Here is a 27299-nt window from a genome sequence, read left to right on the forward strand (position 1 = left end):
AACAGTAGTAGACTCTCCAACTTTAAGGGCATTTAAAAGGTCACTGGATAAACATATGGATGAAAATGGAATAGTGTAGGATAGATTGGTTTCAGATTAGTTCCACAGTTCGGCACAACATTGAGGGCTGAAGGACCTGTACTGCGCTGTAATGTTCAATGATCTCTGTTCTACTCGCAACCTTCTGAGAGAAGAAATTCCTCCACAACTCTATTTAAATTTACGATGTCTTAATCTAAGATTACACCCTCTGATCCTAGACTTTCTAACAAGGGAAAGCAAGCCTTTTCTCATCTACCTTGTCAAGTTTTCTGTGAGTTTTGTCTGTTTCAATAAGGCCATCTCTCATTCTTCTAAATAGCTCCTCAAACAGTAACACAACTTCGATGATGATATAGACTTCCAGAGATCTAGACTTGACACTTGGTTGTTCAAAACTTCTTAATGTATTGGTGTCTTGTTTGTTGTCATGATGGTTTTCCATGCCTTCACTATCTGAACATATCTCCCCCCCACTTACTTAACCCCCAATTCAGATCCGACATCTCCCCAGCTTGATATTTCCCAGCACCTGACCATCCGCAGCACACCGACATCCAAACACCACATCCCCCAACGTAGTCCCTTTGGAGGACTGACACTGCACCCCACCCCAACAAATGGCAATGAGGCATCCTGTGATAGCTCCCTCTCTGGCAGAGTGAATTCCTTCATGCTTATCCAGAACCAATGCTGCTGAATGCCCCTGGACAGGACACACCCTTGTCACAGGCCCTAGACCCAACAGCCCCAAGCCTTCCCTAAATCTGGCCTGATTACCTCAGACATGGAATGACTTAGCGTCCTCAGACATAGCCCTGAGACCCCCATCATCTAACCCTGCTGACCCCTCTGGACATGTCACCAGCATGAAGTACCTCCTCCCACCAAGGCCCTGCACTAACCCTCCCACCTTCCAAACCAACACTGTTGACCATCTATCCCCTCTTACTCCTCCCAGCAACCCTCACCCTGCACTACAGCCAGTCACCAGATGATGAATGGGTTCCATTCTTGAGTCTGTTTGCAAGTCAGTTTGGACATAAATCAGGACACAATGAAGGACAATAAAAGATAACTATTCGTAAGTATAGGAAACATTTGGAAGTGGGATCTTTACATTCCTGTATGAGGTTACATTCATACATATGTGTATTTGTAAGTCAGCCATTCATAAACTGAGTAAAAACTGAAAGGACTGTGGATGTTGTAAATCAAAGACAAAAACGGAAATTGCTAGAAAAGCTTTGCAGGCCTGGCAGCATCTGTGGACAGAAATTAACATTTTGGGTTGAGCAACCCTTTCTCAGAATTTCCATTGTGCTTTTCCAGTCTGATTTCTCTCCACAGATGCTGCCAGACCTGCTGAGCTTTTCCAGAAATTTGTGCTTTGTCTATTCATAAACTGAGCACTCCCTGTATGCATCCAGTATCCTACCCACTTGGTGTCCTACTCATCTAGCACATGATTATCTTGCATCCAAACCTCTTGCACATCTGCACTATCTTCTCAATGTCATTGCTGATCCATGGCCAATACACAATATCCAAAGCCAGGCATTTTGTTCACTTAATGCTCACATGTTCCTGATCTAGCTGTGACAATACATCCTGGTACAGAGCTTTGGATCCAAGCAGTTATTTCTCTTTACAAATTACAACTCTTCAGATACATAGTCCATCTCTGTACAGCCAAATGTTATCTGAGAGTTTCTAGTTATCAGATCAGCCAGGACCTCATTGAATAGCAAAACAAACCCAATGGACTACTTCTGCTCCTGTCGCTTATGGTACCTCTTCTATTGTGTCAGACCATCCTCTAAGAAAACTTTCTTATGCGGATTGTGGATCATTAGCTGGTTCTCCCTGAACTTGGTTGCATTTTTGCCAATCAACATTCTTCAAATCAGTCTAAAGGACATCTTCACTTCAACATTCAAACTATCTATTTTTAAGATTATGGAAATTTCTGCACTCTTATTCAGCTTTAGTAATCTTCTCACTGCATCTGAAGTGATCATTTTGACAGCACTTTTATAATAGACATTGAGATCAACCATTGCACTTTTATTACAAGTGGTTTGTGCCAAGCCATTTCCAGTGGTCTATGATTGGTTTCCACAGCAAATTGCTTATGCAACAGAAACATATCGAAACTTGTGATAACAAATACCACAGCAAACGATTCAGGATCTCTTTTGAAATAAGCTGGTAGCATTTTAGATAGACTTCTGGAACCAAATGCAATTGGTTTACATACTGTGAATTTATAATTCTTTCTGAGATTAAATAGATTCATCGAGTCATTGAGTCATACAGCATGGAAATAGATCCTTTGGTCCACCTCGTCCTCACCGACTAGGCATCCAATCTGATCTAGATCCATTTGCCAGCATTTGCCCCAAATCCCTCTAAACCCTTCGTATTCATACCCCCATCGAGATTCTTCTAAAATGTTATAATTTTGCCCACCTCCACCACTTCCTCTGGCAGCTCGTTCTATACACTCACCACTCTCTGCAGGAGAAAGGGACCTTTTTAAACCTTTCCCCTCTCATCTGAAACCTACACCCTCTGGTTTTGGACTCCCCACCCGAGGAAAAATACCTTGGCCATTCACCCTATCCATGCCCCTCATGATTTTATAAACCTTTATAAGATCACCCCCTCAGCCTCCAACGCCCCAGGGAAAAAAAACCTCAGCTTTTTTACCCTTTTGACTTCCAACATTGTCTTCTTCCTGGATCATAGTATTTTATGGTACAAATTTCTACTGTCAGTGTTTGTTTAAGTGATTTGACCACCCTTCTATCGTATATACAAGTTGTCTTTCCTTCAAAGTTCTAGTAATGATGATGCTTTGTCAGGAAAGTTTTGTATATATGGTTCCAGGAAGTTAAAAGGTTAAGACATCTCTGCAGATCTGGGTAGTTAACATGTATGGTTTATCTCCAACTTTCTCTGGCTCAGGACAGATCCCATAACCTGAATAGACAGAGCCAAAAATGTTGATTTGACCCACACTCACCTGATATTTCTTGCAGTTAAAGACATATCCTTCCTGCTGACCCCTCAAGACTATAAATTTTAGTTGTGCCCTTTTTGTGTTTTTGCTGATCACCACAATATGATTAGCATTGCATATGAATTCAGAAATATTTTCTGTAATTCTGTTCACACACTGCTGGAATAGATGCTTATTGGCAGATAGAACAAAAGAAATCACCTAGAAACAATATCTTCTAAATGGTGTTCTGAAAGTTGTGATTTTTTTGAGATTCCTTCGCCAACTAAGTCAATAAACAAGGTCAATTTCAATAAAAGCAAAATAATATAGAGGCTGAGGATTGGATAAATAAAAGCAGAAAGTGCTGGAGAAATTCAGCAGATTTAGTGTCACCTGTAGAGAGAGAAACAGTGATAACATTTCATGTGGAATGTTATCACTGTTTCTCTCTCTACAGGTGACACTAAATCTGCTGAATTTCTCCAGCACTTTCAAGTGAAATGTTAGTGTTTTGCAGAATGCTTGACATTGGAAATAAAAACTCCTGTGAATGTGGGATTAAGGTTCTCTAATGTTGGAATTTGAAGTGGACATCACTTTCAAGACAGGTTTCGGTGTCTTGTGTCCAAATGAGCTTTTATGTGCATGTAGTAGAACTGCACCAGTGTGTGTGCGGACATATATGACAGATGATTCCGTCACATTCCATATCACCCAGCTTACCCTTACAAGGGCGCTCCATTCTCTGGAAAGGATGATTGGTGGAATTGTCTCTTCTCTGAGGAGCAATATGTAACCTTTGAATATTCTTGCAGTGTTGACTCTGTCAAGGTATATTCTTTGCAATTTTCACGGACTCGAAGTGAGTACTCTTAACATTTTCTGCTGTGACTGGTATCTTGGTAATGTTGTGAATGATCACACGTATAGAGGTTTATAAACTCATGAGGGGCATGGATAAGGTAAATGGCAAAGTTTTTTTCCCTCAGGTAGGGGAATTCAAAACTAAGGAGAATTTTTTAAGTTGAGAGGAGAAAGATTTAAAAGGCCCTGAGTTTTTTCACGCAGAGGAAGTGGTAGATGCAGATACAGCTACAACATTTAAATGACATTTGGACAGGTACATGAATAGGACAGGTTAAGAGTGATATGGGCCAAATGCAGGCAAGTGGGTTTAGTTTAGTTTGGGAAACTTGGTCAGCATAGATAAGTTGGACCGCAGGGTCTGTTTCCATGCTGAATGACTCGATGACTCTATCACAATGCTGAATTCCATAAATGGAACTGGTAGTTTTGCTTGCATTGTCCATTCAGTGGGTTTCAGAATCACTGACTGTGTCAGCAATCATTGCCCATCCCTAAATGCCCGAGAAGAGTTGGTGAGCTGCATCTTGAACTGCTACAGTTCGTTTGGTGAGGGTACACCCACAGAACTGTTGGGGAAGGAATTCCAGGATTTTAACCCAGCGTCAGTGAAAGAACAGCAATAGATTTCCAAGTCTGGAATGAACCAGCTGAAAGAGGAACTTGCAGATGGTGATAATTTCATGTACCTGTTGCCTTTGACCTATGAGATCATAGTGGTAGTAGGTTTGAAAGGTGCTTTCAAAGGAACTTTCATGAATTTCTTCGTAAAGTGTTGCCCCATTTATTTCCATCAGGTAATCTTTATGTTTTCCATGTGTTTACGATTTCCATGCAGAACAGCCATAGTTTGCATTATGTTGGCAATGTAACATTGCAAGGAATGGGTGCCAACTTACATCTATACTTCTGTAAGTTGTATCACTGACTTCCAACTGTCCCAGGTGCATACCCTTCAGAATTCCGACAGGTCTAGCAAACATGGTTCCGAGCAGATGCTATTGAAGGAGCCTTGAGTTGTTGTCGTGCATATTTTTAATGGTAGATACTGATGCTAGTGTATGTTGATGCTAAAGGCTATGAATGCTCAGAATGTAGGTGGCACAGTGGCTTAGTGGTTAGCACTGCTGCCTCACAGTGCTAGGCATTCAGGTTTGATTCCAGCTTTGGGTTACTACTTGCATGGAGTTTGCATGTTCACTCTGTGTCTGCATGGGTTTTCTATGGGTGCTCTAGTTTCCTCCCACAGTCCAAAAATGTGCAGATCAGCTGGCCTGGCTATGCTAAATCAGTTGATGGCATTTTGAGATTTACAAGCCTTATGTTTTCCATGTGTTTACAAGTAGGTTAATCATGGTTAATCATGGGGTTATGGGTTTAGCTAAGAGGCCTGGGTCTGAGTGGGATGCTCCTCAGAGACTCGGTGTAGACTCAACAGATCAAATAACCTCTTTCTGTACTGTAGGGATTCTATGAGTATATTGTACAGAATGAACAAAGCATTATATGAAGCAAAATATAATATATTAACACATAATACAGGTGCTGCACATGAAAATCAAATCTAAATTCTGTCTTTTCCCGTGACTACCTTTTGACTTGCCTCCTACTGTATTCATCTTGACCTCATTTATTTGCAATTTTCTATCTCTCTTGCGCTCCCAGTAATTGTGTAATTCTCATGTTTCCTTTGAAATGACTCTCTGAAAGCTTGTAAATCTCAAAATGCCATCCACTGTTTTTACTTTCCTTTCTGCATATCTGTAAATCTTTTGCTTTGTTTGAGCACTTCTGGTGTTCAGTGTGTTAACTTTATTACAACAGTGACTACATGACAGAGCTACATTACTGGCTCAAGAAGCTCTTAGAAAGCCCTGAGGTTCTAAATCAGGAATAAAAGAATGACTAGGGTAGGAATAGGTCCAGTCAAGGATAGTAGTGGGAAGTTGTGTGTGGAGGCTGAAGAGATTGGGGAGACACTGAATGAATACTTTTCGTCAGTATTCACTCAGGAACAGGACATTGTTGCCAATGTGAATACTGAGTCACAATTAATTAGATTGGACGGCTTTGAGGTATATAGGGAAGAGGTATTGGAAATTCTGGAAAGGGTGAAAATAGATAAGTCCCCTGGGCCTGATGGCATTTATCCTAGGATTCTCTGGGAAGCAAGGGAGGAGATTGCAGAGCCATTGGCCTTGATTTTTATGTCCTCGTTGTCTACAGGAATAGTGCCAGAAGACTGGAGAATAGCAAATGTGGTTCCCTTGTTCAAGAAGGGGAGTAGAGATAACCCTAGTAACTATAGGCCGGTGAGTCTCACTTCTGTTGTGGGCAAAGTCTTAGAGAGAATTGTAAGGGATAGGATTTATGAACATCTGGATAGGAATAATGTGATCAAGGATAGTCAGCATGTTTTTGTGAAGGGCAGATCGTGCCTCACAAACCTAATTGAATTCTTTGAGAAGGTGACTAAGGAGGTGGATGAGGGTAAAGCGGTAGATGTGGTGCATATGGATTTTAGTAAGGCGTTCGATAAGGTTCCCAATGGTAGGCTACTGCAGAAAATACGGAGGTATGGGATTGAGGGTGAGTTGGATGTTTGGATTAGGAATTGGCTGGCTGGAAGAAGACAGAGGGTAGTAGTTGATGGTAAAGGTTCATCTTGGAGTGCAGTTACTAGCGGTGTTCCGCAAGGATCTGTTTTGGGACCATTGCTGTTTGTCATTTTTATAAATGACCTGGAGGAGGGGTTAGAAGGTTAGGTGAGCAAGTTTGCAGATGATACGAAAGTCGGTGGAGTTGTTGACAGTGAGGAAGGATGTGTCAGGTTACAGCGGGATATAGATAAGCTGCAGAGCTGGGCAGAAAGGTGGCAAATGGAGTTCAATGTGGGTAAGTGTGAGGTGATTCACTTTGGTATGAGTAACAAAAAGATGGGGTACTGGGCTAATGGTCAGATACTTGGTAGTGTGGATGAGCAGAGGAATCTTGGTGTCCATGTACACAGATCTCTGAAAGTTGCCACCCAGGTAAATAGTGCGGTGAAGAAAGCATATGGCGTACTGGCTTTTATTGGTAGAGGAATTGAGTTCCGGAGTCCTGAGGCCATGTTGCAGTTGTATAAGACTCTGGTGTGGCCGCATCTGGAGTATTGTGTGCAGTTTTGGTCGCCATACTATAGGAAGGAGGTGGAGGCACTGGAACGGGTGCAAAAGAGGTTTACCAGGATGTTGCCAGGTATGGTAGGAAGATCGTATGAGGAAAGGCTGAGGCACTTGGGGCTGTTTTCATTGGAGAAAAGAAGGTTTAGGGGTGACTTGATAGAGGTGTACAAGATGATTAGGGGTTTAGATAGGGTTGACTATGAGAACCTTTTTCCACATATGGAGTCAGCTATTACGAGGGGGCATAGCTTTAAATTAAGGGGTGGTAGGTATAGGACAGATGTTAGGGGTAGATTCTTTACTCAGCGAGCGTGAGTTCATGGAATGCCCTGCCAGTAGCAGTGGTGGACTCTCCCTTTATGGGCACTTAAATGGGCATTGGATAGGCATATGGAGGATTGTGGGCTAGTGTAGGTTAGGTGGGCTTGGATCGGCGCAACATCGAGGGCCAAAGGGCCTGTACTGCGCTGTATTGTTCTATGTTCTATGTTCTATGTTCTGAAAGGAACAGTTACAATGTAGTTCATCTTCCTATCTTTACATATCTGCAATTTAATTGTACTCTTATCTTTGCTTTCCCACTTCCTATGTTGTGTTTTATCTTTTGCTTCAAGCCAAAGGTTTCAACCTGCACAATAAGGTACTAGTCTGGTGTGTTCTGATGTATCTCTGGGCTATAGATGCCGACACATGCGTAGCCCCTCAAGCTGCTTTCTCATTATCTCCAATAAGGTTCTGACCCTGACACAATGCCTACTCAAGGTCTATGCTGAACCTGCCTGAGCTTTTTAGACCTGACTTGACCTGACCTGAGTAATCCCATCACCCCAACTTATGACCCAAACCTCTAAGACCTGACACACAGCTCAACCCATTCTAAGTGCTACATCACTTACTTTGTCACCTTATACCCAGTCATCCTAACTATTTGGCACCCTATCCCCTTTCCACTTGGCATCCTTCCCGTGTGGCACACCACTCATCAGACCCCTTCCATCTTCATCTGACATCCTTTCCATGGTACCCTATCCCATATCCAACTGGAATCCTATCCCTGGTATGCTACTCTTTCCCCAGCTGGCAATCTGCCTATCCGGCATTCTGCCAGATAGCCTACTTAGCATCCTATTCTGCTTACCTGATCTTCCCAGCACCCTAACATCATGCTGACCACATGTACTTACGATCTGACAGCAGCTGACAATGTTTCCAATTCAGAATACAGCAGCTAACTGCTGTGGATAGGGGCACAGCTTTCCTTCCTGATAGTTCTCTGCAGTGAAGAAACTATTATAATGGAAGTACGGCTCCACATTCCTGAGGCACCCCTGATTGGAATCTCCTCTCAGAAATTCCAGATGTTTTTCAATCAATTGCCACACCTCAGAAAATCTGGCCTTAGAGTCATAGAGATGTACAGCACAGAAACAGACCCTTCAGTCCAACTGGGCCATGCCGACCAGATATCCCAACCCATTCTAGTCCCACCTGCCAGCACCCAGCCCATATCCCTCCAAACCCTTCCTATTCGTATACCCATCCAGATGCCTTTTAAATGTTACAACTGTACTAGCCTCCACAACGTCCTCTGGCAACTCATTCCATACACGTACCACCCTCCGCGTGAAAATGTTGCTGCTGCGGTCTCTTTTATATCTTTCCCCTCTCACCCTAAACCTATGCCCTCTAGATCTAGACTCCCCAACCCCTTGTCTATTTATCCTAGCCACGCCTCTCATGATTTTGTAAACCTCTATAAGGTCACCCTTCAGCCTCCGATGCTCCAGGAAAAACAGCCCCAGCCTGTTCAACCTCTCCCTACAGCTCAAATCCTCCGACCCTGGCAACATCCTTGTAAATCTTTTCTGAACCCTTTCAAGTTTCACAACATCTTTCCGATAGGAAGGAGACCAGAATTGCACGCAATATTCAAACAGTGGCCTAACCAATGTCCTGTACAGCCACAACATGACCTCCCAACTTCTGTACTCAATACTCTGACCAATAAAGGAAAGCATACCAACTGTCTTCTTCACCATCATATCCACCTGCAACTCTATTTTCAAGGAGCTAAGGACCTGTACTCCAAGGTCTCTTTGTCCAGCAACGCTCCCTAGGAACTTATCATTCAGTGTATAAGTCCTGTCCTGATTTGCCTTTCCACAATGCAGCATCTTCCATTTATCTGAATTAAGCTCCATCTGCCACTCCTCAGCCCACTGTTGTAATCTTAGATAACCTTCTTCGCTGTCCACTATACCTCCAATTTTGGTATCATCCACAAACTTACTAACTGTACCTTTTATGCTCACACCCAAATGATTTATGTAAATAATGAAAAGTAGAGGACCCAGCACCAATCCTTGTGGCACTCCACTGGTCACAGGCCTCAGTCTGAAAAGCAACCCTCCACTTCCACCCTCTGTCTTTTACCTTTGAGCCAGTTCTGTATCCAAATAACTAGTTCTGCCTGTATTCCTGAGTTCTCCCTGAGATCTGATCTTGTTAACCAGTCTCCCATGGAAGATTTTGTCAAACACCTTACTGAAAGTGCATATAGATCATATCTACTGCTCTGCCCTCATCAGTCCTATTTGTTACTTCTTCAAAAAAAGTCAATCAAGTTTGTGAGACATAATTTCCTATGCACAATGCCATGTTGACTATCCCTAATCATTCCTTGCCTTTCCAAATACATGTACAATCCTGTCCTTCAGGATTCCTTCCAACAACTTGCCCATCACCAATGTCAGGCTCACTGCTCTATAGTTCCCTGGCTTGTCTTTACCACCTTTCTTAAATAGTGCACCACGTTAGCCAACCTCCAGTCTTACAGCACCTCACCTGTGACTATAAATGATATAAATGTCTCAGCAAGAGGCTCAGCAATCATTTCCTAGCTTCCCATAGAGATCTAGGGTACATCTGATCAGGTCCTAGGGAATTATCCACTTTTATGCATTTCAAGACATCTAACACTTCCTCCTCTGTAACGTGGACGTTTTTCAAGATGTCACCATCTATTTCCCTACATTTAATATATTCCATGTTCTTTTCCACAGTAAACACTGATGCAAAATACTCATTTAATACCCCCTCAAATCTCCTGCGACTTCACACAAAGGCCGCCTTGCTGATCCTTTAGGGCCTCTATTCTCTCCCTAGTGACTCTTTTGTCCTTAATGTATGAGTAAAAACCCTTCAGATTCTCCTTAACCCTATTCTCATGTCCCCTTTTTGCCCTCCTGCTTTCCCTCTTGCGTATACTCCGACTGCCTTTATACTCTTCTAGGGTTTCACTCAATCTATCTTGTCTATACGTGACATATGCTTCCTTCTTTTTCTTAACAAAACCCTCAGTTTCACTCATCCTCCAGCATTCCTTATACCTAACAGCCTTTCCTTTCATCCTAACTGGAATAAACTTTCTCTAGACTCTTGTCATCTCATTTCTGTAGGCTTCCCATTTTCCAGCCATCCCTTTACCTGTGAACATCTGCCCCCAATCATTTTTTAAAAGTTCATGCTTAATACTGTCAATTTCTGGATTAGTGGTGCTGGAAGAGCACAGCAGTTCAGGTAGCATCCAAGTAGCTTCGAAATCGACATTTCGGGCAAAAGCCCTTCATCAGGAATAAAGGCAGTGAGCCTGAAGCGTGGAGACTGTCAACATTAGTCTTCCTCCAATTTAGAATTTCAACTTTTAGATCTGGTCTATCCTTTTCCATCACTATTTTAAAACTTATAGAATTATGGTTGCTGACGCCAAAGTACTCCCCCAGTGACATCTCAGTCACCTGCCATGCCTTATTTCCCAAGAGTGGGACAAGTTTTACCCTCCACTAGTAATTGGTCCATTCACATACTGAGTCAGAAAATTTTCTTGTAAACTCTTAACAAATCCCTCTCCATCTCAATCCTTAACTCTATGGCAGTCCCAGTCTATGTTTAGAAAGTTAACATCCCCTGCAATAACCACCCTATTGTTCTTACAGATATTTGAAAACTCTTTACAAATTTGTTTCTCAATTTCCCACTGACTATCAGATGATCTATAATACAATCCCAATAAGGTGATCATCTCTTTCTTATTTCTCAGTTCCACCCAAATAACTTATCTGGATGTATTTCCAGAAATATCTCCATCAGTACAGTTGTAATGCTACCCCTTAGCAAAAGCGCCACTCTCCCTCCTCTCCTGCATCCCTTTCTGTCCTTCCTTTAGAATTTGTATCCTGGAACATTAAGCTGCCAGTCCTGTCCATTCCTGAGCCATGTTTGTGTAATTGCTATGATATCCCAGTCCCATGTTCCTAACCATGCCCTGAGTTCATCTGCTGCCAGACCTGCTGAGATTTTCCAGCATTTTCTCAATTGGTTTCAGATTCCAGCATCCACAGTAATTTGCTTTTATCTACCTTGCTGTCTGCTTTGTCCCTGCCTGTTTGACTCACTTCTTTTCTCAACTGTACCAGTCTCAGATTGATTTCTTTCCTCACTACCTCGTGGGTCCCACCACCCACCTGACTGGTTTATATCCTTCTGAGCAGCTCCAGCAAATCTCCCTGCCAGTACATTAGTCCCATTCCAATTCAGGTGCAATCCGTCCTTCTTATACAGGTCCCTTCTGCCCTAGAAGTGATTCCAATGATCCAAAAATTTGAATTCTTCTCCCATACACCAGCTCCTCAGCCATGCATTCAACTGCACTATCCTCCTATTCCTACCCTCACTACCTCACAGCACTGGGAGTAATTCAGATACTACTACTCTCAAGGACCTCCTTTTTAAATTCCTGCCTAACTCTCTATACTGTCCCTTCAGAATCTCATCCTTTTCCATTCCTACGTCATTGGTTCCAATGTGTACAATGGCCTCTTGCTCGTCCCTCTTCCCATTCTGTACCTACTCTGAGACATTCTTGATTCTGGCACCGGGGAGGCAACACACCATTCTGATTTTTCACTGCTAGACACAGGAACGTCTGTCTGTGCCTCGGACTAGAGAGTCCCCTAACACAATCGATCTTTTGGAACCTGACATAGCCCTCATTGTATGACAGCCAGTCTCAATATCAGAAACTTGGCTGTCTGTGCTACATTCCCCTGAGAATCCATCACCCCCTTTATTTTTCAAATGGTTATATTCACATTATCCATATTATTTCTCATATGGATCCATGTGACTTAATATTCTGGACTAGCCTGCCAGCCTACCTTGTCAAACTACTTTGTAAAGTCCATATAGAAACCACTTATCAATCATCTTCATTACTTCCTCAAAAGTCTTAAACAAATTTTTTGAGACAATTTCTCCCCCATAAAATTCCATATTATTTCTAATAAGTCCATTATTTTCCAAATGTGAATAAATCCTGTCCCTAAGAATCTTCTCCAATAATTTCCCTGCCACTAATGTAAGGCTCATTGGTGTATAATTTCCAGGATTATCCCTATTGGTCTTCTTAAACAAAGGAACAACATTGTTTATTCTCCATTAGACCTCACCTGTGTTAAAGGGGACATAAAGATCGCGCAGAAATTTCCTCTGTTACCTCCCTCAGTATTCCAGAGTAGAATATTATCAGGCCCTGGGGGCTTATCCTCATTAATGTTTATCAAGACACTCAACACTTCATTCTTCTTATAATAATATACCATCATTCACTTTCATCATCCCATGAATACTGATGCAAAGTACTCATTAAAAACCTCACCCTCTGCCTCCATACATAAATTCTTCCTTTGCCCTTGAATGGATCTTCCCTTTCTTGAGGGACCCTTTTCTCTGAATATTTATATGAAATGCCTTGGGATTCTTCTTTTCCCCACTTGCCAAGAACATTTCATGGCCTCTTTGAGTCCTCCTACCTACTTGGTTAAATGCTTTCCTGCTTCCTTTATATTCTTCAAGGGCCTTACCTGATTTCAATTTCCTAAACCTTACATATGCCTCCTTTTTCTTTGTGACTAAACTTTCAATACCTTCTGTCATCCAGGGTTCCTGAATCTTGCCAAATTTATCTTGCATCCTCACAGGAATATATTGGTCCTGAAATCTGATCAATTGGCTTTTAAAAGACTCCCAGATGTCAGATGTGGATTTACTCTTAAACAGCTGCCCCCAGTCAAATTTCTCCTGTTCCTGCCAAATACTGTTATATTTAGCCTTGCTACAGTGTAGCACTTACACCCAAAGACCAGTCTGATCTTCATCCTTAACTCTATTAAAACTTACAGAAAGGATACTTAAAAACCCATGGCTCTTTGACACCAGGTCCTCTGTGTTCCCTTTCTCGGTCATGCTGAGCGAGCTGACATCTCCCAGAATCTTTCTCAGTTGCTTCTCACACTGTCCTCTGTCTTAGGAGAAAATGTTGAGCAGATTGGGCTATACTTGATAGTGTAGAAAAATAAGGGGTTGATCGTGTTGAAACATATTGGAAAGATTCTGAAGTGTCCTGAAGGGACTTGAGAGAGATTTGTTAGATTGAACTAGTCAATTAATTCACTGCACAAGTGAAAATCCAAGTCTCTTAGTTTCTGTAGCTCTCTTTTCTGTATTCTGAAATCTTTGCATTGGTAATTACTCAGTATATTTTCAAATCTAACACTTTAGTTGTTATTCTTAGTCAATAAAGTGCATGCCTAATTTGGACAATTATTTGCTGATGCTGAAAAGAGAATATCTCTTTCTCTAAAATGTATTTTTTTAAATTCAAGGCACTATATAAATGTAAGGTCTTGTCATACACTGTTGCCCCAGGGATCTATTCTTGGTCCCCTTCTGTTTCTCACCTGCATGCTATCCCATGGTAATATCATCCAAAATCAAAATATTATCTTTCACACCGACGGCTCTATCTCACGACCAACTTGTTGGACCCTTCCCTCGTCACTGTGTTGTAACACAGCTATATCCAACCTATCACGTTGGTTAAAAAAATTCTTTCAACTAAAAAGAAAGATCTGAAGAAGCATCTCTGGAGCTGAAATGTTAACTCTGTTTCTCTCTCCACCAAGGCTGCCAGACCTGCTGATTTTCTCCAGCAATTTCTGTTTTTGTTTCAGATTTCTAGCGTTCTCAGTTCTTTCTCTATTTTTGTGTGTATTACAAACAGGTGCTAGTGGCAGAAGAACAAAGATGGACTCTTTTACTGTCAAACTGAATGAGCTGGAGAAAACTCTGTCTTTTAAAGAACAAAGAAAATTTACAGCCCAGGAACAGGCCCTTCGGCCCTCCAAGCCTAAGCCGATCCAAATGTCTAAACCTGTCGGTCAATTCCTAAGCATTTGTTCCCTTTGCTCCCCACCTACTCATGCATCTATTCAGATGCATCTTAAATGAATTTACCGTGCCTGCCTCTACCACCTCTGCTGGTAACGTGTTCCAAACGCCCACCACTCTCTGTACTTGCCGCGTGTATCCCCCTTAAACTTTCCACCTCTCACCTTGAAAGCATGACCTCTTGTTATTGAATCCTTCACCCTGGGAAAAAGCTTGTCTCTATCCACCCTGTCTATACCCTTCATGATTTTGTAAACCTCAATCAGGTCCCCCCCTCAATCTCCTTTTTTCTAGTGAAAATAAACCTAACCTATTCAACCTCTCTTCATAGCTAGCACCTTCCATACCAGGCAACATCCTCGTAAACCTTCTCTGCACCCTCTCCAAAGCGTCCACATCCTTTTTATAATGTGGCGATCAGAACTGTACACAGTATTCTAAATGCGGCCGAACAATGTCTTGTACAATTTTAACATGACTTGCCAGCTCTTATACTCAATACCCTGTCCAATGCAGGCAAGCATACTATATGCCTTCTTGACTACTCTATCCACCTGTGCAGCAACCTTCAGGGTACAATGGACCTGCACTCCCAAAACCTCTCTGCCCATCAACTTTTCCCAAGGCTTTTCCATTCATTATATAATTCGCTCTAGAATTAGACTTGCCTAAATGCATCACCTCACATTTGTCTGGATTGAAAGCCATCTGCCACTTTTCTGCCCAACTCTCCAGTCTATCTATATCCTCCTGTATTCTCTGACAGTCCCTTATGCTTTCTGCTACTCCACCAATCTTTGTTTGATCTGCAAACTTGCTGATCATACCAACAGTGCCCTCTTCTAGTTCATTTATGTATATCACAAACAACAGTGGCCCCGCTACTGATCCCTGTGGAACACCACTGGTCACCTTTCTCCATTTCGAGAAACTCCCTTCAACTACTAAGAATGACAATACTGATTAAAAAGAAGCATCTGAACATCAAGAACTCAAAGGAGAACTACAAATGTTCTCTCCTGCTAATAATCCAAGATGTCAAAGAGACAATCTGGACACCCTTGGGTCTTTAAGCTGCACTTTCCTTTATTCATGCTTTTTACTGGCCACTGTTTATTTGGGCATGAGGTATTCAGGAAAACTGAGGAACAAAATAATGAAGGAAAGATCATGTTTTTAGTTGGGAAAATATTAGACTGGATTTGTTCTCCTTAGAGCAGACCTGGCATAGAAGAGATTCAATAGATGTTAAGTATGTCAGCTAGCTCGCTGAGCTAGAAGATTTGTTTTCAGACGTTTTGTGACCATGACTAGGTAACATCATCAGTGAGAGTCTCCAGTGAAACGTTGGTGGTATGTCCCATCTCTCTATTTATAGAACTTGGTTGCTTAAGGTGGGTGATCTTATTTCCAGTTCTTCTTTTCAAGGGAGGGAAAAGGGATCTAAGTGGATGTGTTTATTGATGGAGTTCTGGTTAGAATGCTATGCCTCTAAGAATTCTTGTGTGTGTCTTTGCTTCACATGTCCCAGGATGTGTGTGTTGGCCCAGTCAAAGTGGTGCCCTTCTTTGTCTGTATGTATGGAAACTAGCGATAGCGAGTTGTGTCTTTTGGTGGTCAGTTGGTGTTCATGTATCCTGGTAGTAAGTTCCCATCAACAATATCCTGGCAGGCATAAAATTCACAAAACAGAAGGAGAACGACAACAGACTCCCATTCCTCGATGTGAGAGTTGAACATACAGTTAACGGAGAGCTTCAAACCAGCTTTGACAGCAGAACACCAAAAGCAGGCCAACAGAAAAACAGAAGGAATCATTCCAACACCCACAAATGGAGCTGCATCAAGACATTATTTCAATCACACTGCAGCACCCAAGAGCTACAAACAGTAGAAAAAATATGTTTATACCATGCTTTCGAGAAAAACGGGTACCCAATAAACACAATCTGCTGATTCCTCAGAAACAAGCCCAAATAAGCAGGCATAACACAACCAAAAACTATAGCCACATTACCTTACATCAAAGACATATCAGAAATGACTTCCAGACTACACAGACCCCTTGGTATCATGGTAGCCCACAAACCTACCAACACACTAAAACAGCGACTACTGAACCTGAAGGATCCATTGGAAACTACCAGCAAAACTATCATTTGCAAGATACCATGCAAGAACTGTAAAAAAAATTCATCAGACAAACAAGTAGGAAACTTGCCACCAGGATACACAAACACCAACTTGCCTCCAAAAGACACAACCCTCTATCACTCGTTCCCATATATACAGACAAAGAAGGACATCATTTTGACTGGGACAACACACACATCCTAGGACAGGCGAAACAAAGACATGCACAAGAGTTCTTAGAGGCATAGCATTCTAATCAGAACTCCATCAATAAACACATTGACCTAGATCTCATCTATCTTCTCATGAGAAAACGAACTGGAAATGCGTCACCCACCTTAAGAAACCAAGACCTACAAATAGAGAGGTGGGACATACACCAGCGCTTCACTGGAGACTCTCACTGATGATGTTACCTAGTCATGGTGATGAAACATCTGAAAACAAACCTTCCAACTCAGCGAGCTAACTTACATACTTTTTTATATTAGATTCCCTACAGTGTGGAAACAGGCCCTTCAGCCCAACAAATCCACATCGACCCTCTGAAGAGTAATCCACCCAGACCCATTTCTCTCTGATTAATGCACGTAGCACTATGGGCAATTTAGCATGGCCAATTCACCTAACCTGCACAGCTTTGGACTGTAGGAGGAAACAAAACACCTGGAGGAAATCCATGCAGACACAGGAAGAACATGCAAACTCCACATAGACAGTCGCCCGAGGCTGGAATCAAACCTGGCTCCCCGGTGCAGTGAGGCAGCAGTGCTAACCACTGAGCCACTATGCTGCCTTATCATCAACCTGAACTACAAATCTTCTCAAAAATCACTAATTCAATGGATGCATTTACATTCATGTAGATTTAGACTGTGTGAATAAAGAGAAACTGTTTCTGTTCGCTGAAATGCCAATGATCAGAGGACACAGATTTAAGGTGGTTGACAAACAAAGCTGGGACCACATGAAGAAAATCGTTTTTTATATAACAGACAAGTTGTTAGGGTCCAGAATGTACTGCCTAATTACGTGATGAGCACAAATTTAATCATATCTTTCAAAAGGGAATTGAATAAATTCTTGATGGTGGAAAATATTACAATGTTATGGGGCAAAAGAGTAGGAGCAGGAATATGTGTATTATATTTTGAAAGCACCAATGCAGACGCAGTCTGTCCATTAAGTCCCTCTGGTGGTGTATGCATGGCCACAAAATCATCCAAGATAATACCGGTGGCTTCAGCACTATAGGAGTCAGTTGAGGGTATATATGTTGCTTAGTGCTGAATGCTGTCTCAACATTGAACAACTATTGCTGAAAATGTGTTGCTGGAAAAGCGCAGCAGGTCAGGCAGCATACAAGGAGCAGGAGAATCGACGTTTCGGACATGAGCCCTTCTTTGGGCTCTTGCCTGAAACATCGAGTCTCCTGCTCCTTGGATGCTGCCTGACCTGCTGCGCTTTTCCAGCAATGCATTTTCAGCTTCACTATTTCAAGTTTGTTACAAATGGCAAACATGGTTTATTTTAAAACTTACATTTTCACAGTCGGTTTGTAGGGTCTTCAAGGATTTAGCATATATTTTGAGATATTCAGCATGACATGTTTTCTGTAATTATAAAGAAAGAACTGTGTAAGAATGAGAAAATAGGTTTGCCTGGAATAACCTAAAAATAATTGACAAAAGGCTAGATTTTAAAAGATGCTGCTTAAAGTCAACTGGATGTAAAACTGACAATGAAATTAGTTGAAATGAAGGTTGGGAAGTTTCCTTAACAGGTTGTTAATCTGAAATGCCAGGGGAAGGTGCAGGGAGTGGAGATTGGGTTGGGGGGGGTGTGGACCTGACGAGGGAGTCACGGAGGGAGTGGTCTTTTCGGAACGCTGAAAGGGAAGGAGAGGGAAATATATCCCTGGTGGTGGGGTCCGTTTGGAGGTGACGGAAATGACAACAGATGATACAATGTTGGTGGAGTGGTAGGTGAGGACCAGTGGGGGTCTGTCCTGGTGGTGATTGGAGGGGTGGGACTCAAGGGCGGAGGAGCGGGAAGTGGAGGAGATGCGGTGGAAAGCATCATCAACCACATCGATCGTCGATACTATTTCAAACCTCACCATCTCCAGTCAGCACCCTGTCTGATACATGTACAGTGGAACATAGGGTTTCAAATCTCCACAACTGGCACTGTATAAAGGCATCATCATCCAACATCCAGATGAGTTTGTTTTGACTATCCACTTGATGTGGTAGAGCTAGCAGTTTCACTGGGTCATTGGAGAAATTGTGAAAAGTTGATTAAGTCCAAAGGATGTGATGCTGGACGCTTGGTAGGAGTTGTATGCTTCTGAAAGGTCTCTGAGCATACCACTTGCTCCCAGTCACTGGGGTTATGGTCACGATTTATACTGGACTTTAGGGCAATGGAGCAGAGGCAGCATCCTCTGCATCCTGACTGCAGCAGTTTGAACTGCAAACATATCATAAATGACTGCTTATTGTTATCTCCAGAAGTGATGGAAACGCTGTATATCAGGAATCACTTCTCTCTAAGCAAAGGGAAGGTTTACACTAAGAATCCAGAAAAACTGGGAGTGCATTTTGGTTTGCTAATGACTGCAACCTCATTGCACACAGCTGGGAGAACATCCAATTTACCGCTGACCACCTTCGCCCAAACTTCAGAGTACTTTGGTATGACAGTTCTGAAATAAACAGAGACTTTGCACTCTACTAACAAACTCTAAAACTCTTCAAATTACAGTCAACATTATGCAGATCGGTAGAATCTTGCTTCAGGACTCTTGCCTAAAGACTGGAGAGCCAGTGAGAGGTCTAGGCAAGGCTCATTGAACTACAGGCCAATCAGACAATGGCAAGGTCACTTTTTTTTATTCACTTGTGAGATATGGGTATCGCTGGCTATGCAATTGCCTTTGAGAAAGTGGTGAACTGCTTTCTTGAACTGTTGGAGTCCATGTACTATGGGTTGACACACAATTACCTTAGGGGTAGATTGTCAGGATTTTTACCCAGTGACAATGAAAGAATGGTGATGTATTTCCAGTCAGGATGGTGAGTGACTCAGAGGGAAACTTGTAGGTGGTTGTGTTCCCATGTATCTGCTGCCTTCTAGATGGAAGTGGTTGTGGGTTTGGAGGTTGCTATCTCCATCTTTGGTGAATTTCTGCAGTGCATCTTGTCACTAGTACACACTGCTGCTACTGAGGGTCAGTGGTGGAGGGAGTGGATGTTTGTGGATGTGATGCCAAGCAAGCAGTTGCTATGTCCTGGATAGTGTCAAGCCTTTGAGTGTTGTTGGAGCTGCACCTATCCAAGAAAGTGAGGAGCATTCCACCACACTGACTTGTGTCCTGTAGATGGTGGGCAGCATTTTGGGGAGTTAGTCACGGCAGTATTCCAAGATCTGACGTGATCTTGTGGCCATGTGCTTATGCGGTAACTCCAATTGAGTTTCTGGTCAACGTTAATGCAAGGGATATTGATAGTGGAAGATTCAGTGATTTTAACACTGTTGAATGTTAACAGATGGTGATTAGATGGTCTCTGATTGAAAATGGTCATTGCCTGGCATTTGTGTAGCATGAATGTTACTTGTCAGATATCAACCTAAGTCTGGACATTATCCAGATCTTGTTGAATTTGAGCATGGATTGTCTCAGTATCTGAGAAGTCATGAATTGTACTGAACACTGTGCAATCATCAGCAAACATCCCCACTTCTGACATTATAATGAAGTGAAGGTCATTGAGGAAGCAACTGAAGATGACTTGGCCCAGGACACTACACTGAGGAATTCCTGCAGAGATGTCCTGGAGCTGAGATGACTGACCTTCAAAAACCGCAACCATCTTCCAGTGAGCCGGATATGAATCCAGCCATCAGAGAGCTTGCCCTAATGCTCATTGATTTCAATTTTTGCTAGGACTCATTGATGCCACACTCAGTCAAATGCAGTCTTGATGTCAAGAGCTATCACTCTTATCTCACTGGTGGGCCTTTGGTTGCAATCAAAACCCTGGAGGTGGAGGTCCCAACCAGAAAGAGGCTATGGATCTTTGGTGTAAGTGCCCCCAGGAAAAAGCAGTGGTTGTTGCTGGGACTGCACTCCCAAGAATCCAGAATCATGGACAACTCTAGACCAAGGGTGGGGGAATGGGGATGGGCTGAATGTATTCTAAGGTTGTGGATTAAGAGGAGAAGTTTGCAGGAGGCTCAGCAGAAAGGATAGGAGGGATGGTTCCCAATGGCCACTGCTCTACCCTGTATGGTCAGCCAATAAAGATCTTACTATTTGACCTATAGTTGGTTATTTAAGATCAGAGCATTCTGTCTCCTTAAAAGGTTACTATAAAACTGACAAGTTCCACTTACTCGAAGCCACCAGGTCTCGAGATGCCAGGCACTCCCTAACATACTTCACACATAGTTGTCAACAGGGCTGGGTATGTGAAGCTGAAGAACAGCAGTTTGATTCGGAGCAGCTATGTGAGGCACTAGCTGGATGTGATTGTTTTCTGGATGGAGTGCACCTGAACTCCCTTCACTGGCTTGGCTTATCATAACCTTTTGACCTCTTTTGCTTGTAGAGGAGGCACCCACATTAACCACTACAAAAAAAAGAAATATCAAAAACAAATCACTTCGCATCTATCAATGTAGCAATTCTGCTTTTACAAAATATAGCCATGTTTGCAAATTTAAACGTTTCAAGGAGGTTATTCCATTCAATTTATCTATGCTGTTTCTCGTGTATCCTTTAGTCCTGACTCTTTTCCACATTGTTTGACAAAAATTCCATTAGTTATCAACCTGCTGTTTAAAAGCAATCGCAAATTCTGCTTCTCTCAATGTTCTGAAAGACCCTACCATATAAGAACATTTGTCTAACCTAATTTAAACTTTTTTTTGGTTACAATCTCAAACTTGTTATATCTCACTCTTGAGCTACCACCCCCCCCCCCCCCCCCAACACACCCCCCCCCCCCCCACCCCACCCACACCCCCAAACTGACGTAGAAATTGAGAAGGAATTTCCCAGCCTCACAGAGGTGACTTTTGATGAAAGTGAGCGATGACGTCACAGAAATTGCTGTTGGATTAAGATCTTAAAGTCATTCCTGCCTCTTCTGACTTCCCCTGGGGTGGGATTGAAAGTGAGCAGGGAATACCCTAGCATCTGTTTGACAAGTAACAAAGGAGTGACTAAGGTTGTTAGAAGACAATTTGAGACTTTTAATCCTGAATCCTAAATTTCCCCATGAGGGGGTCTTTTAAAAACACATTAAATTCTAACAGGGCTGGACTGACTGGAGGAAAGGGAGGATGTTTTCCCTTGCTGGAGAGTCTAGAACCAAATAACACAGTCTCAGCATATGGAGTTGACGACTTAAGACTCCAAGATTGATGGTAATGGTAAAGTGAGGGATATGCTGGGCCATGAGGTTACAGATTATGCTGAATTGTTCTGCTCCCACAAGCCCACAGTGACTCATGAATACCCAGAATTGACTTCCTAGATACATTCAAACTCTATCCAGTTTAGTATGATGTTAGTGTACACAGCATGATGGTGTGTACCTCCATCTGAAAACAGGACTGTGTTTCCACAAGAACTGTGCATTGGTCCAGAACTAGGGGTCCCAGTCTATGGGTACTCGGGGACTGAGATGAGGAGAACTTTCTTCACCTAGAGAGTGGTGAGCCTGTGGAATTTGTTACCATGGAAAGCAGTCAAGGTCAAAATGACTTCAAGAAGGGGTTGGATATTACACTTGGCACTAAAGGATATGGAGAAAAGATGGATTATTGTGTTGGATGGTCAACCAGGATCATAATGAATGACATAGCAGGGTTGAATGGCCTATTCTTGCAACTATTTTCTGCATAACTATGCAGAATTGCTTGCATTTACTTCTGGGATGTGGGCATTGCTGGCTGACCAGTATTTAGAATCTGTTCCAAGTTACTTTGGACAGGGTGGTGGTGAGCTGCCTTCTTGAACTGCTATCATCCACATGCTGAAAGTGGACCCATAATACACTTAGGGAGGGAATTCCAGGATTTTTAGATCACAACAGTGAAGGAAGGGTGATACATTTCTAAGTCAGGATTGTGGAAGGGGAACTTGCAAGTGATGGTGTTCCCATGTATCTGCTGCCCTTGACCTTCAGATGGAAGTGGCCGTACATTTAGACGGTGCTATCTAAGACTAAGTTATGCAGTGCATCCTCTAGCCAGTACACACTGCTGCTACTGAGCATCAGTGGTGAAGGTCATGGATGCTTGTGGATATGGTGCTAATCAAATGTGCTGCTTTGTCCTGGATGGTGTCAATCTTCTTGAATGTTGTTGGAGCTGCATCCATCTAGGAAAGTGGGGAATATTCCATCACACTCCAAGACTTGTGCCTTGTAGATTAGGGATAGTCTTTGGGGAGTCAGGAGGTGAGTTACTCGCTGCAGTATTCCTGGCCTCTGACCTGCTTTCGTAGCTACTATATTTACACAGTGAGTCCAATTGAGTTTCTGGTCATGGAGAGATGCATCTGCAACATGTAGATTGGTGAAAACAAGATCAAACAGCTTTTCCCCTCTTGTTTCCCTCACCACCTGAAGAGTCTAACAGGTAATTCCCTGAGTAATTGGATAGCTCACTCACAAGAAATTGTATCAAGCCATATTTGGTAATGGACACTGAAGTATCCCACCTTGGCTATATTCTGTACTCTTTTCACCCTCAGTGCATTCTGCAGGTATTATGCTGTACATCTCTATGACTCTACGACTCTATGATGCATAAGCTGAGAAGCTTCAGAAGTTTACTTTGCCCATGTTTGATCTGATCACACAAGATAATCCAAAGAGATTCTACAAATACGTTAAGAGCAAAAGGGTAACTGGAGAGAGGGTAGGGCCTCTTAAAGATCAAGGAGGTCACCTTTGTGTTCAACCCAGGAGATAAGAGAGTTTTTACTATGGAGAGAGAAATGGAATCTGGAGAATGCAGAGAAATAAACTATGATCTTTTAAGAACAGTTCACATTATAGAAGAGGAAGTTTGCTATGTCTTAGAGAATATAAAGGTGGATAAATCTCCAGGACCTGATCTAATGTATCCCAGAACATTGTGGGAAGTAAGGGAAGAAATTGCAAGGCCGCCTACAGAAATATTTGCATCATCCACAACTACAGATGAGATGCCTGATGAGTGGAGGGTGGCTAATGTTGTACTTTTGTTCAAGAAACGTTGTAAGGAAAAGCCTGGAAACTACATATCTGTGAGTCTGACTTTGGTTGTAGGTCAATTGTTGGAGGTGATTAAAAAACATAGGATTTATGGACATTTAGAGAGGCAAAAAACTGATTAGAGAGAGTCAACATGGTTTTGCGCAAGGCAAATCATATCTCACAAACTTGATTGAGTTATTAAGGAAGTTACCAAAAAGGTGGATGTTGGCAGAGCATTAGACGTTATTTATATGGATTTTAATAAAATCTTTGACAAGGTACCATGTGGTAGACTAATTAGTAAAGTTAAGTTACATGGGATTCAGGGTAAGCTTGCCATTTGGATACATAATTAGCTTAATGGCAAGAGACAGAGAGTAATGGTGGAGGGTTGCGTTTCAAACTGGAGGTCTATGACCAGCAATGTTCTGCAGGGATTGGTTCTGCCTCCTCTTTTGCTTGTCATTTATATAAATGGTTTGGATGAGAATATAGAAGGTATGTTTAGTAATTTTGCAGATGACACCAAATTTGATGGCATAGTAGACAGTGAAGAAGGTTTTCTAAGATTACAAGGAATCTTGATCAAATGGGCTGAAAAATGGCAAATGAAATTCAATCTGGATAAATGTGAAGTATTGCACTTTGCTAAAAGAAACAAGGGTATGGCTTATAAAATTAACGGTAGGGCCTTAGGTTGTGTTGTAGAACAGAGGGACCTGGGAGTGCAGGTACATAATTCTTTGAAGTTTGTGTTACATATAGACAGGGTGGTTAAAAAGACATTTGGCACACTTGCCTCCATTGTTCAGTCCTTTGAATATCAGCGTTGGAAAGTAATGTTGAGGTTGTACGGGACTGGTGATGCTTCTCTCCCAGATGAGTTGAACAACTTTTAAGCATGGTTTGAGGCACAAAATGACATGGCAGTGAGGAAGTACAGCCCCTCTCCCCAATGACCAGGCGATGTGTCTTACCATGAGGTAAAAACAATGACTGCAGATGCTGGACAGCAAATACTGGATTAGTGGTGCTGGAAGAGCACAGCAGTTCAGGCAGCATCCAACGAGCAGCGAAATCGACGTTTCGGGCAAAAGCCCTTCATCAGGAATAAAGGCATTGAGCCCGAAGCATGGCGAGATAAGCTAGAGGAGGGTGGGGGTGGGGAGAGAGTAGCGTAGAGTACAATGGGTGAGTGGGGGAGGAGATGAAGGTGATAGGTTAAGGAGGAGAGGGTGGAGTGGATAGGTGGAAAGGGAGATAGGCAGGTTGGACAAGTCCGGACAAGTCAAGGAGACAGTGCTGAGCTGGAAGTTTGAAACTAGGATGAGGTGGGGGAAGGGGAAATGAGGAAGCTGTTGAAGTCCACATTGATGCCCTGGGGTTGAAGTGTTCCAAGGCGGAAGATGAGGCATTCTTCCTCCAGGCGTCTGGTGGTGAGGGAGCGGCGGTGAAGGAGGCCCAGGACCTCCATGTCCTCGGCAGAGTGGGAGGGGGAGTTGAAATGTTGGGCCACGGGGCGGGTTGGTTGATTGGTGCGGGTGTCTCGGAGATGTTCCCTAAAGCGCTCTGCTAGGAGGCGCCCAGTCTCCCCAATGTAGAGGAGACCACTTCGGGAGCAACAGATACAATAAATGATATTAGTGGATGTGCAGGTGAAACTTTGATGGATGTGGAAGGCTCCTTTAGGGCCTTGGATAGAGGTGAGGGAGGAGGTGTGGGCACAGGTTTTACAGTTCCTGCGGTGGCAGGGGAAAGTGCCAGAATGGGAGGGTATGTCGTAGGGGGGTGTGGACCTGACCAGATAGTCACGGAGGGAACGGTCTTTGCGGAAGGCGGAAAGGGGTGGGGAGGGAAATATAGCCCTGGTGGTGGGGTCTTTTTGGAGGTGGCGGAAATGTCAGCGGATGATTTGGTTTATGCGAAGGTTTGTAGGGTGGAAGGTGAGCACCAGGGGTGTTCTGTCCTTGTTACGGTTGGAGGGGTGGGGTTTGAGGGCAGAGGTGCGGGATGTGGACGAGATGCGTTGGAGGGCATCTTTAACCACGTGGGAAGGGAAATTGCGGTCTCCAAAGAAGGAGGCCATCTGGTGTGTTCTATGGTGGAACTGGCCCTCCTGGGAGCAGATACGGCGGAGGCGGAGAAATTGGGAATACGGGATGGCATTTTTGCAAGAGATAGGGTGGGAAGAGGTGTAATCCAGGTAGCTGTGGGAATCGGTGGGTTTGTAAAAAATGCCAGTGTCAAGTCGGTCGTCACTAATGGAGATGGAGAGGTCCAGGAAGGGGAGCGAGGTGTCAGAGATGGTTCAGGTAAATTTAAGGTCAGGGTGGAATGTGTTGGTGAAGTTGATGAATTGCTCAACCTCCTCGCGGGAGCACGAGGTGGCGCCAATGCAGTCATCAATGTAGCGGAGGAAGAGGTGGGGAGTGGTGCCGGTGTAATTACGGAAGATCAACTGTTCTACATAGCCAACAAAGAGACAGGCATAGCTGGGGCCCATACGTGTGCCCATGGCTACGCCTTTGGTCTGGAGGAAGTGGGAGGATTCAATGGTGAAATTGTTAATGGTGAGGACCAGTTCGGCCAAACGAATGAGAGTGTCAGTGGAAGGGCACTGTTGGGGACGTCTGGAGAGGAAAAAACGGAGGGCTTGGAGGCCCTGGTCATGGCAGATGGAGGTGTAGAGGGATTGGATATCCATGGTGAAGATGAGGCATTGGGGGCCGGGGAAACGGACGTCTTGGAGGAGGTGGAGGGTGTGGGTGGTGTCTCGAACGTATGTGGGGAGTTTCTGGACTAGGGGGAATAGGACAGTGTTGAGGTAGGTAGAGATGAGTTCAGTGGGGCAGGAGCATGCTGAGACAATGGGTCGGCCAAGGTGGTCAGGCTTGTGGATCTTGGGAAGAAGGTAGAACCGGGCAGTGCGGGGTTCCCGGACTATGAGGTTGGAAGCTGTGGGTGGGAGATCTCCTGAGGTGATGAGGTTCTGTATGGTCTGGGAGATGATGGTTTGGTAATGGGGGGTGGGGTCATGGTTGAGGGGGCAGTAGGAAGAGGTGTCCTCGAGTTGGCGCTTGGCTTCAGCGGTGTAGAGGTCAGTGCGCCAGACTACCACTGCGCCCCTTTTATCCGCTGGCTTAATGGTGAGGTTGGGATTGGAGCAGAGGGATTGGAGGGCTGCGCGTTGTGAGGGTGAGAGGTTGGAGTAGGGGACGGGGGTCGACAGGTTGAGGCGGTTAATGTCCCGGCGGCAGTTGGAAATGAGGAGGTCGAGGGCAGGTAATTGGCCAGCGCGGGATGTCCAGGTGGATGCAGTGTGTTGGAGGTGGGCGAAGGGGTCCTCGGAAGGTGGGCGGGAGTCCTGATTGTGAAAGTAAGCTCGGAGGCGGAGGCGACGGAAGAATTGTTCGATGTCACGTCGTGTATTAAATTCATTGATGCGTGGACGGAGGGGGATGAAGGTGAGTCCTTTGCTGAGGACTGATCGTTCGTCCTCAGTGAGTGGGAGGTCTGGGGGGATGGTGTCTCCTTGACTTGTCCGGACTT

This window comes from Chiloscyllium punctatum, chromosome 20 (assembly GCF_047496795.1).
Source record: "Chiloscyllium punctatum isolate Juve2018m chromosome 20, sChiPun1.3, whole genome shotgun sequence".
In the NCBI taxonomy this organism is placed as follows: Eukaryota; Metazoa; Chordata; class Chondrichthyes; order Orectolobiformes; family Hemiscylliidae; genus Chiloscyllium; species Chiloscyllium punctatum.